Source organism: Orcinus orca, chromosome 13 (genome assembly GCF_937001465.1).
Source record: "Orcinus orca chromosome 13, mOrcOrc1.1, whole genome shotgun sequence".
Taxonomy (NCBI): Eukaryota; Metazoa; Chordata; class Mammalia; order Artiodactyla; family Delphinidae; genus Orcinus; species Orcinus orca.
Window position 1 is genome coordinate 65,307,481 of NC_064571.1, and position 12,189 is coordinate 65,319,669.

At 38.7% G+C, this 12,189-nt stretch overlaps 1 protein-coding gene across 17 annotated transcripts in view; it reads right to left on the minus strand.

Moving 5' to 3' along the window:
* Positions 1-12,189, minus strand: part of LTBP1 (latent transforming growth factor beta binding protein 1) — a 423,263-nt gene that overhangs the window by 107,239 nt on the left and 303,835 nt on the right. The gene's annotated exons all lie outside the window — the stretch shown is intronic.

A 12,189-nucleotide genomic window follows, 5' to 3' on the forward strand; every position in this document is an offset into this window, starting at 1 on the left:
GCCCGAGAGCCTTGTCTGCTCACCAGCTGGGACAGGTGGGGTCTACGAGCTGAGGTCAGATCCCAGGGAGAGGACTGGGGTTGGCTGTGTGAACACAGACTGAAGGGGGCTAGTGTGCCACAGCGAGCCTGAAGGGAGTCCGGTAAAAAGTCTGGAACTGCCTAAGAGGCAAGAGACCATTGTTTCAGGGTGTGCGAGGAGAGCAGATTAAGAGCACTGCCTAAATGAGCTCTAGAGACGGGCGCGAGCCGCGGCTATCAGCGCACACACCAGAGATGGACATGAAACGCTAAGGCTGCTGCTGCAGTCACCAAGAGGCCTGTGAGCAAGCATAGGTCACTATCCACACCCCCCTTCCGGGGAGCCTGTGCAGCCCGCCACTGCCAGGGTCCCGTGATCCAGTGATGTCACATTGGCCTCTGCAGCCACAGGCTCACCTCGCATTCCATACCCCTCCATCATCCGGCCTGAGTGAGCCAGAGCCTCCTAATCAGCCACTCCTTTAACCCATCCTGTCTGAGCAAAGAATAGAAGCCCTCAGGCAACCTACACACAGAGGCAGGGCCAAATCCAAAGCTGAACCCTGGGAGCTGTTTGAATAAAGAAGAGAAAGGGAAATCTCTCCCAGCAGCCTCAGGAGCAGCAGATTAAACCTCCACAATCAACTTGATGTACCCTGCATCTCTGGAGTACCTGAATACACAACTAATCATCTCAAAATTCAGGCGGTGGACTTTGGGAGCAACTACAGTTGGGGTTTGCTTTCTGCATCTAATTTGCTTCTGGTTTTATGTTTATCTTAGTTTAGTATTTAGAGTTTATTATCATTGGTAGATTTGTTTATTGATTTGGTTGCTCTCTTCCTCTTTTTTAATATATATATTTCTTTCCTTTTTCTCTTTTTGTGACTGTGTATATGTGTGCTTCTTTGTGTGATTTTGTCTGTATAGCTTTGCTTTTACCATTTGTCCTAGGGTTCTGTCTGTCCGTTTTTGTGTTTCTTTGTTTTTTTAGAATAGTTTTTGTTATCATAGCTATTTGATAACAAAATAGCTATCATAGCTATTTTATCATAGCTATTTGTTAGAATAGCTCTTGTTATCACTGGTGGATTTGTTTTTTGGTTTGGTTGCTCTCTTCTTTCTTACCTTTTTTTTCTTTTATTACTTTTAATTTTTTAAAATAAATTTATTTATTTATTTTTGGCTGTGTTGGATCTTAGTTGCTGCACGGGCTTTTCTCTAGTGGCAGTGAGTGGGGGCTACTCTTCATTGTCATACGCGGGCTTCTCACTGTGGTGGCTTCTCTTGTTGTGGAGCATGGGCTCTAGGTACACAGGCTTCAGTAGTTGTGACCTGTGGGCTCTACAGTGCAGGCTCAGTAGTTGTGGCATACGGGCTTAGCTGCTCCACACCGTGTGGGATCTTCCCAGACCAGGGCACGAACCTGTGTCCCTTACATTGGCAGGTGGATTCTCAACCACTGTGCCACCAGGGAAGGCTTATTACTTTTTAAATTTTTAATAATTTTAAAAAATATTTTATTTTAATAACTTTATTTATTTTTTACTTTCTTTCTTTTTCTCTCCCTTTTGTTCTGAGTTGTGTAGCTGACAGAGTCTTGGTGCTCCGGCCAGGTGTCAGGCCTGTGCCTCTGAGGTGGGAGAGCTGAGTTCAGGACATCAGTCCAATGGAGACCTCCCGGCTCCACGTAATAACAAACGGCGAAAGCTCTCCCAGAGATCTCCATCTCAACACTAAGACCCTGCACCACTCAACAACCAGCAAGCTACAGTGCTGGACACCCTATGCCAAACAACTAGCAAGACAGGAACACAACCCACTCATTAGCAGAGAGGCTGCCTAAAATCATAATAAGGTCACAGACACCCCAAAATACACCACCGGATGCAGTCCTGCCCACCAGAAAGACAAGATCCAGCCTCATCCACCACAACACAGGCACCAGTCCCCTCCACAAGTAAGCCTACACAACCCACTGAACCAAACTTACCCACTGGGGGCAGACATCAAAAACAACGGGAACTACAAACCTTCAGCCTGCGAAAAGGAGGCGCCAAACACAGTAAGTTAACCAAAATGAGAAGACAGAGAAACACACAGCAGATGAAGGAGCAAGGTAAAAACCCACCACACCAAACAAATGAAGAGGAAATAGGTGGTCTATCTGAAAAAGAATTCAGAGTAATGATAGTAAAGATGATCCAAAATCTTGGAAATAGAATGGAGAAAATAAAAGAAACGTCTAACAAGAACCCAGAAGAACTAAAGAGCAAACAAACAATGATGAACAACACAAAAAATGACATTAAAAATTCTCTAGTAAGAATCAATAACAGAATAACTGAGGCAGAAGAACTGATAAGTGACCTGCAAGATAAAACAGTGGAAATAACTACCACAGAGGAGAATAAAATATGATGAAAAGAACTGAGCACAGTCTCAGAGACCTCTGGGACAACAGTAAATGCACCAACATTAGAAATATAGGGATTCCAGAAGAAGAAGAGAAAAAGAAAGGGACTGAGAAAATATTTGAAGAGATTACAGTTGAAAACTTCCCTAATATGGGAAAGGAAATAGTCAATCGAGTCTAGGAAGTGCAGAGAGTCCCATACAGGATAAAAGCAAGGAGAAACACGCCAAGACACATATTAAGCAAATTATCAAAAATTAAATACAAAGAAAAAGTATTAAAAGCAACAAGGGAAAAACAGCAAATAACATGAAAGGAAACCCCCATAAGGTTAACAGCTGCTCTTTCAGCAGAAACTCTGCAAGCCAGAAGTGAGTGGCAGGACATATTTAAAGTGATGAAGGAGAAAAATCTTCAACCAAGATTACTCTACTCAGCAAGGATCTCATTCAGATTTGATGGAGAAATTAAAACCTTTACAAACAAGCAAAAGCTAACAGAATTCAGCACCACCAAACCAGCTTTACAACAAATGCTAAAGGAACTTCTTTAGGCAGGAAACACAGAGAAGGAAAAGACCTACAGTAATAAACCCAAAACAATTAAGAAAATGGTAATAGGAACATACATATCAATAATTACCTTAAATGTAAATGGATTAAATGCCTCAACCAAAAGACACAGGAGCACCTCAAAACATAAGGCAAATGCTAACAGCCATAAAAGGGGAAATCGACAGTAACACAATCACAGTAGGGGACTTTAATATCCTACTTTCACCAATGGACAGATCATCCAAAATGAAAATAAATAAGGAAACACAAGCTTTAAATGATACATTAAACAAGATGGACTTAATAGATATTTATAGGACATTCCATCCAGAAGCAACAGAATAGTCATTCTTCTCAAGTGCTCATGGAACATTCTCCAGGACAGATCATATCTTGGGTCACAAATCAAGCCTTGGTAAATTTAAGAAAATTGAAATCATACCAAGTATCTTTTCCAACCACAATGCTGCGAGACTAGATATCAATTACAGGAAAATCTGTAAGAAATACAAACACACGGAGGCTAAACAATACATTACTAAATAAACAAGAGATCACTGAAGAAATCAAAGACGAAATCAAAATATTCCTACAAACAAATGACAATGAAAACACAATGACCCCAAACCTATGGGATGCAGCAAAAGCAGTTCTAAGAGGGAAGTTTATAGCAATACAATCCTACCTCAGGAAACAAGAAACACCTCAAATAAACAACCTATCTTTACACCTAAGGCAATTAGAGAAAGAAGAACAAAAAAAAACCCCAAGTTAGCAGAAGGAAAGAAACCATAAAGATCAGATCAGAAATAAATGAAAAAGAAATGAAGGAAACAATAGCAAAGATCAACAAAACTAAAAGCTGGTTCTTTGAGAAGATAAGCAAAATTGGTAAACCATTAGCCAGACTCATCAGGAAAAAAAGGGAGAAGACTCAAATCAATAGAATTAGAAATGAAAAAGAAGTAACAACTGACACTGCAGAAATACAAAGGATCATGATTACTACAAGCAACTCTATGCCAATAAAATGGACAACCTGGAAGAAATGGACAAATTCTTAGAAAAGCACAACCTTCCAAGACTGAAGCAGAAAGAAACAGAAAATATAAACAGACCAATCACAAGCACTGAAATTGGGACTGTGATTAAAAATCTTCCAACAAACAAAAGCCCAGAACCAGATGCCTTCACAGGCAAATTCTATCAAACATTTAGAGAAGAGCTAACACTGATCATTCTCAAACTCTTCCAAAATATAGCAGAGGGAGGAAAACTCCCAAACTCATCCTACGAGGCTACCATCACCCTGATACCAAAACCAGACAAAGATGTGACAAAGAAAGAAAACTACAGGCCAATATCACTGATGAACATGAATGCAAAATTCCTCAACAAAATACTAGCAAAAAGAATCCAACAGCACATTAAAAGGATCATACACCATGATCAAGTGGGGTTTATCCCAGGAATGCAAGGATTCTTCAATACATTCAAATCGATCAAATTGATACACCATATTAACAAACTGAAGAATAAAACCATATGATCATCTCAATAGATACAGAAAAAGCTTTTGACAAAATTCAACACCCATTTACGATACAAACCCTCCAGAAAGTAGGTACAGAGGGAACTTACCTCAACATAATAAAGGGCATATATGACAAACCCATAGGCAACATCACTGTCAGTGGTGAGAGACAGAAAGCATTTCCTCTAAAATCAGGTACAAGGTTGCCTACTCTCACCACTATTATTCAACATACTTTTGGAAGTTTTAGCCACAGCAATCAGAGAAGAAAAAGAAATAAAAGGAATTCAAATCAGAAAAGAAGAAGTAAAGCTCTCACTGTTTGCAGATGACATGATACTATACATAGAGAATCCTAAAGATGCTACCAGAAAACTACTAGAGCTAATCAATGAATCTGGTAAAGTAACAGGATACAAAATTAATGCACAGAGATCTCTTGCATTCCTATACACTGATGATGAAAAATCTGAAAGAGAAATTAAGGGAACACTCCTATTTACCATTGCAACAAAAAGAATAAAATACCTCAGAATAAACCTACCTAAGGAGACAAAAGACCTGTATGCAGCAAACTGTAAGACACTGATGAAAGAAATTAAAGATGATACAAACAGATGGAGAGATTTACCATGTTCTTGGATTTGAAGAATTAATATTGTGAAAATGACTATACTACCCAAAGCAATCTACAGATGTAATGCAATCCCTATCAAACTAACAATGGCATTTTTCACAGAACTAGAAAAAAACTTTCACAATTTGTATGGAAACACAAAAGACTCCAAATAGCCAAAGCAATCTTGAGAAAGAAAGACGGAGCTGGAGGAATCAGCCTCCGTACTTCAGACTATACTACAAAGCTACAGTAATCAAGACAGTATGCTACTGGCACAGAAAGAAAAATATAGATCAATGGAACAGGATGGAAAGCCCAGAGATAAACCCACATACATATGGTCACCTTACCTTTGATAAAGGATTCAAGAATATACAATGGAGAAAAGACAGTCTCTTCAATAAGTGGTGATTGGCAAACTGGACAGCTACATGTAAAAGAATGAAATTAGAAAACTCTCTAACACCATACACAAAAATAAACTCAAAATGGATTAAAGACCTAAATATAAGGCCAGACAGTATCAAACTCTTAGAGGAAGACGTAGGCAGAACACTCTACGAGATAAATCACAGCAAGATCCTTTTTGACCCACCTTCTAGAGAAATGCAAATAAAAACAGAAATAAACAAATGGGACCTAATGAAAGTTCGAAGCTTTTGCGCAGCAAAGGAAACCATAAACAAGACAAAAAGAGAACCCTCAGAATGGGAGAAAATATTTGCAAATGAAGCAACTACAAAGGATTAACCTCCCAAATTTACAAGCAGCTCATGTAGCTCAATATTAAAAAAACAAACAACCCAATCCAAAAATGGGCAGAAGACCTGAATAGACATTGCTCCAAAGAAGATATACAGATTGCTAACAAACACATGAAAGGATGCTCAACATCACTAATCATTAGAGAAATGCAAATCAAAACTACAGTGAGGTATCACCTCACACCAGTCAGAATGGCCATCATCAAAAAATCTACAAGCAATAAATGCTGGAGAGGGTGTGGAGAAAAGGGAATCCTCTTGCACTGTTGGTGGGGATGTAAATTGATACAGCCGCTATGGAGAACAGTATGGAGGTTCCTTAAAAAACTACAAATAGAACTACCATACGACCCAGCAATCCCACTACTGGGCATATACCCTGAGAAAACCATAATTCAAAAAGAGGCATGTACCACAATGTTCATTGCAGCTCTATTTACAATAGCCAGGACATGGAAGTAACCTAAGTGTCCATCAACAGATGAATGATTAAAGAAGATGTGGCACATATATACAATGGAATATTACTCAGCCATAAAAAGAAACGAAACTGAGTTATTTGTAGTGAGGTGGATAGACCTAGAGTCTGTCATACAAAGTGAAGTAAGTCAGAAAGAGAAAAGCAAATACCGTATGCTAACACATATATATGGAATCTAAAAAAAAAAAAAAGGTCATGAAGAACCTAGGGGCAAGACAGGAATAAAGACACAGATCTACTAGAGAATGGACTTGAGGACACAGGGAGGGGGAAGGGTAAGCTGGGACAAAGTAAGAGAGTGGCATGGACATATATACACTACCAAACGTAAAATAGATAGCTATTGGGAAGCAGCCACATAGCGCAGGGAGATGAGCTCGGTGCTTTGTGACCATCTAGAGGGGTGGCATAGGGAGGGAGGGAGACGCAAGAGGGAGGAGATTTGGGGATATATGTATATGTATAGCTGATTCACTTTGTTATAAAGCAGAAACTAACACACCATTGTAAAGCAATTATACTCCAATAAAGATGTTTAAAAAAAAAAGGAAGCATGGCAAAATGAGAGACACATGCTGATTAGGCCAATGCAATGAAATCACCTCACCTGCACTTGAGGTACAGTAAATCCTCAGGATATCACCCCCTCTGTCAATTCTGACGAAGTTAAAAATATGCAGTAGCAGAGCTGCCTACCAAAATAGGTTATATGTTCCTCAAAGACTCATCACTGCTTTTCAGAATTGGAAAACAGTCAATGCTATGTACATCACAGCTGAAGATCCAAAGATGACCTCAGAAAATCAACCCACTAATCTGAGCAAATCACTAACTTTCTACGTCACCTTTCTAAAAGAACACTGTGTCTTTCAGAAAATCTCAACTGGGCTACCTATGGATTGACCTGCCATCTCAGACTCTAGAACCCCTGAGCCAGAACTATTGCTGCTTGTAAGGGACAATTCCAGTCCACATGAATCTTTCCATTCTATGAACTTCTATTTTCCTTATTATCTTAATTTTATTGTTTTGTCCTCTAATTGTCTTGGGTGTACATGAGAGGTATATGAGACATTATATAAAACAAAACAATAGCTTTGAAGGTTAGAGACCTGGGATCATGCCCTAGCTCTGCCATTTATTACCTATGATCAGGAACAAGCCCATTAACCTATTTGGGAAAATATTTATATATCTGTACTACAGGTATACTGTAAACTATGTAAAGAGAAATTGTTATTACAGTAACTAGTATTCCCACACAGGTATATTTCCTGCCTTCATAAGCAGTTTTTTTCAATGAGATATAATTGACATTATAACATTACGTAAGTTAAGCAACAAGGATGTAATGTGCAGCACAGGGAAATACAGCCATTATTTTGTTAAATCTTTAAATTAAGCATAATCTACAAAAATGTTGAATCATTACGTTGTCACCTGAAACTAATACAATATTGTAAATCAACTATACTTCAATAAAACGTAACATTGTGCAAGTTTAAGGGATGATTTGATACACATATTGCAAAATGATCAATACTGTAGCGTTACTAACACATCTATCATGTCTCACAATTATTATTTCTTTCCTGGTGAAGACAATATCCAGTCTCTTCGCAACTTTGAGGTTTATAATATAGTATTGTTGACTACAATCACTAAACTGTGCATTACATCTCCAGGGCTCACCTACTAGTTGCAAATGTGTGTTATCCTCTAATAACATCTCCCCAATTCCCCCAGCCCCAGGCCCTTATACCATTCTACACTGTTTTGTTTTGCTTCTTTACAACTTCAAATCTTCTCTGGCATCTAGCAGACATATACATAGGTAGGCACTCAATAACTACTTACTGACTGACTAGAAGATTCCTTTAGCATATAATGATTTAGGGACAAGGCTGATGTTTGCACATTTTATAATATCCACAAAAGGTAGACCGTGAGCTCAGCTGCCATCTTACATGAAAAGAATAATTGTAGGACTAAAGTCGTCAATTTTTTTTAAGTTTATAAATTTTCATATATTCCATAAAGGTTAACAATGAGTCTTAAAATCTGAAAAGAAATCCTAAGGTGAAAAGAACTCCTAGAACAAGGAGCTCTCCACGTTTATCCTGCAAGTTTTCTGCACCTGGTTTTGGTTAAGACTGTGGCTAACCAGTTGTCAAGTGGATTGAACAATACTAAGTTCTTCAAATACTGAAGACCTACTACATTTAGAACACTCAAATGCGAGTCACAAAGTCATCATTAACTTAACTACGGCCAACAAAGAAGGATCACTTTGATTAAAATCTCAGAAATTTGTGTCCCCGTATCACATGGTTTCTTAGACTCAACTATAAGGCAAGGCAATAAACTCAAAAAAGGCTAGCTGCGCACATCTACCAGGTGACAGATATTATATATTGTGTCTATTGTGTAGATATTGTGAAGGTGAGCAAAGAAAGTGAAGCAAAAGAAAGAGGATGGCAGTACTGTAGAAGTGAAAACATTTGTTAGGGATGACCCTGCAGAAAAGCATTATGATTCTCAAGAAGTATATTCCAGCAAAACAAAAATGCTCAGAAGTTGAAAGAAAACTGTAAGATTGAGACAATTTAGATTCAAAAGAGAAAGCTCCTATGACAGTTAAAAACTATATGAAATGAGCTTAAAGAAAGCCAAAGAGAAGACAGTTATCCATAAAAATTTGACATATAATTTACTTTAACAGGTATCAGTTATTATTGCATTTCTTCTATTTCAGGACAAGGGAAATAAAACGGAGGTAATAGGCTTGGGGGAAGAAGGATTATAACATTTCTTGGGTCTTACCTTGTGTCAGACACCTTACTCAGTGCTTTATATCACATTTAATTCTAACAATAAACCCCATGAAGAAAGTATTTCAATACACATGTTACAGATATTGAAACCAAGCTTCAGAGAGGTCACATAGCCCATAATCTGCCTAAATTCAGGGAAATACGATCTTTATATCACAGTTACTGAATGCACCTTTAAACAATTATACATTAGAGAATTTCCTTTGGGGGATGGCTCTAGTCAGGTCTGAATCAGGCTAGTACTTCAACAGTCAAGGGAAACCTGTAAATTGAGGACTTGACACGTTAGCTTCCTTCAAGAACGGTTCTGACTGAAAGCAGCCAGATGGAACTGGCCAGAACCCAGGGTGATGAAATAGTCCTAAAAGGTGGGGATCGTGTGGGCAACAGCTCCAGGCTGAATGTGAGGTCCAAGGAATACAGTGTTAAAACGATGAAAGTGGCTCTCAAGAGAGCACAGAAATCCACAATTGGAAAGAAGAAGGTACATTAACAGAAGAGCCAACACGAGTTGCCAAAAAAGCATTAAGGGATAGAAATTTTGAAAGTGCACAATAAACTACTGAGAATGAAGGATCATATGCCCTGAACTAAACCCTAGGAAAAAGTATAAAACCCCAGACAGCACCTGCTGACATTTGACCTGTTTCTGCCCCAAACAATTTCTGTTCTAATTCATAAATCAAGGAGAAGCATCAATCAGTAAGATCCAGTTTACATGGCATGAATACAAAGAGGCCATTAACGGTTTCAGCAAGTTCACCATTTAGTCAGCAAAAGCAGCAGAAAGTGTAACTGGCATCGAATCCCTGCAGAACATAAGGGTCAAAATGGCAATTCTTAATTCTTAATGAAACCATTTAATAGAAAAAAGAGCCAACTGGACATCGAGATCGAGTTTTTTTTTTTTTTTTAAAAAAACCATAAGCGTAATGCCAAAGAAAGTACTATTCTGTACAACACTGTACAAATTTAATTATAATAACTTAAAAATATGCTGTGAGAGGACAGTGGTAGAAAAAGGATACTAAGACTTACAGAAGAGCCCAGCGAGGTAGGGATTATCATCTCTACAGATGACAACTAACAAATGTTCTGTGTAGGATTTTTCTCCCAACAATGAGATTCAGGAATTTTTTTTAGTCTTTAATGCCCTCATACATTAAAACTTGGGGGAAAATGTCTCATCAATATATCCTGAATTGTCTGCACTAAAAGGATAGAGAAAGCCTCAAAACTAGTCACATTTAACTGTTAGACACAGAAACAGTCGATTCGCAAGGAACATTTTGTAAACCATTTATCATTTGACGCCTTCTCTGACCTCCATAGAATCTCTAACACTCTCTATATCCCTTAGGCAGTTTTTTTTTTTTTCTTCATGGCACTCATCACACCTGACATACCATATACTCTACTTTCTTACTTGTGAACTCTAGAGGCTAAGTGCAACGAAGGGAGGAAATTTATTTTGTTCACTCTCAACTCCCAGGGTCTAAAACACATGAATACAGTGTTGAATGATGAAAGTGGCAAGTGAAGAAATGAATATATGTCAGGTTGTGTTATCAATGAGCTCAACTCAAAGATGAGCTTAGGTAGGATTGCACCTTCTGAAAAGTATTTTAGAGTACCAGAAGTAGAAAGATAAGACCTAAAATGTATACAGGAACAAAACCAAAAAGATATGACCGGGTATTCACAAGCACTGTCAGAGTATTGCAGAAAAATCCAGTCCATTCATTGGCTCAATCTGAGCAGAAAGGTATGTTGCAATATCTGCTTTTCATCACACTCAACTTTAACATTCACAGCTCAACTGCCATAAAAAACTAAGATGGAAAAATCCATTTTGGTACAATCTGCAAGAGCCCACAGGAGAAATTTACAAGAACTGCAAGTTCAAGATGAGCAATGGATGGCATTGTAATTACATCACAGAGGAGAAGCTTGATTGACAGATGACATAAACCTAAAACTCTACCCAAGGCAGAAGGAGAAAAGTACCCAGCCTACTTTTAATAGGAAATGTGTGATCTTAGTTGGCAATGCAAAACCGAAAGTTATTGCTTGGCCAAGTGGCCAAGTGTGTGACTTGGGGTGAGTAACATGGTGACCTAATAGTTCTGCTTATGATTTTACTAATCTGGCTGGCAACATGATATTGCTGTTAAATGAGGTGCTCTGTTTCTGTCACTCAACTGGAGCAGCGTGGTCACAATCAGATTGATTACGCACATCTAGGTGTAAGAACTCATTTATTATTATTCCCCAACCTAGATCCATGCATTTACATTGAAGAGCATCACTTTCCCATTTGGTCAGTCATGTTGCATTAGTAAATGCATGAATCAGCGCTGTGTTTATACCACGATTGTGAATTTTAGTTAGTTAAGGTAAAGTTCGGGCTCTGCTCTTGGATTACAATATGCGTTGATATGTGAAAACGAGTACAAGAATGGAACCTTGATAGGCAACTATGAAATTTATGCCAAATGGAAAAATTAAAACCAAATGCACATTCTGACCAACGCTGATTACATAAACAAATGCTTATGAAAACAAAAAATTTTCTTGTCCCCAAAGATCAACATCTCATAATTCCACTGATAGAGACCCTTGGGGATGGGCATGAGATTCAGGGCAGGGGGCCACCTGCAACTGGTAGAGGCTTAGCTCATGCTGCCAGGTGATGAGTCCAAAGCTTTGAAATTGGGAGTGCTTCCACCAAGCCTACCTATCCCACCTCCTCTAGAACACCCACGCGTCTTCCCAGAGATGTAAGAATAAAGACCAACTTTTTTTTGCAGAACCAAGAGGGTCTGGCATGGTCTGCCCCCTTGTCCTGCAGCAAATCTTCCCTTGTACTCTGGCCTTCGGCACACTAGCCTTTCAGCTTCTGGAACATGACCTGCTTCCTCCTTCCACGAGCCCCCTGCACATGTCAAATGTCCAAAATGATCTCCC